Genomic DNA, 881 nt, shown 5'->3' on the forward strand with positions numbered 1-881 from the left:
ATCCAAACACAACATTTAACATCTTAGCTTTTGCTTTTATTAAAGCACGTCTGCTCCTTGACACCGTCTCAGCAGGTTTACTGATCTGCCCGTGGATGACAGCCTGTTTATTTATTCTGTGCTGCTATTTTATAGGAATCAGGTTGCCATTAGCTGTGCTTCTTCTTACCCAGAGAGCTGTGCATGTTAATGTCCGTTGATTTACTCTTTTGGTGCAGGCTGAATTATCTCAAAAATTATTCAGCTTATTGTCGTTAACTTTAGTGCAGCAGCAGGATGAATTCTACCGACTGTGGTTGTCTCCTGGTTTTCCTTGTAACTATACTACAAGAGTTGAGTGAAATGACTGGTAACCATGAAAACATTCATCATTTATTTACAAGCTAAAAAAGCACCACCACATGGCAAAATGTTTGTCTGTTTCAGTTAATGTTCACATGTGCACATGTTAAACTGTGATGATTAAAGTCAGCTAGTGCCATCCCCGGCAGGAACACTGGGCAGTTACACATTACTTAGTGCTCTGTTGCAGTAATGATATTACTTTCTACAGTGATGAGCAGTGTAAATGATTACAGTTTAAAATCCATTCCCATAGCTGCCTGTTACTTGATATGTTGGCAGTTTGCTTGCTATCTTTAGACGGTTGGTGGCTGTCTACATGTTAGCCTGGTGCAGACAGGACTTCAGGGCGAAGAGCTAATTCTAAAGTTATCTTATATAAATGTTGTGCATTCTTAGCAGGCTTGCTAACATAAGCCACAAGCACCCAAGCATTCAGGAATCTGTGTGTAGTCGTTTAGGATAAGCTAGCTGCTGCTGGAAGATCAATAAATCCAAAATTCTTATAGGCAAGTGTCACCATTCAGCAGCCACCTTAT

This window comes from Stegastes partitus, unplaced genomic scaffold, assembly GCF_000690725.1.
Source record: "Stegastes partitus isolate 25-593 unplaced genomic scaffold, Stegastes_partitus-1.0.2 Scaffold2, whole genome shotgun sequence".
In the NCBI taxonomy this organism is placed as follows: Eukaryota; Metazoa; Chordata; class Actinopteri; family Pomacentridae; genus Stegastes; species Stegastes partitus.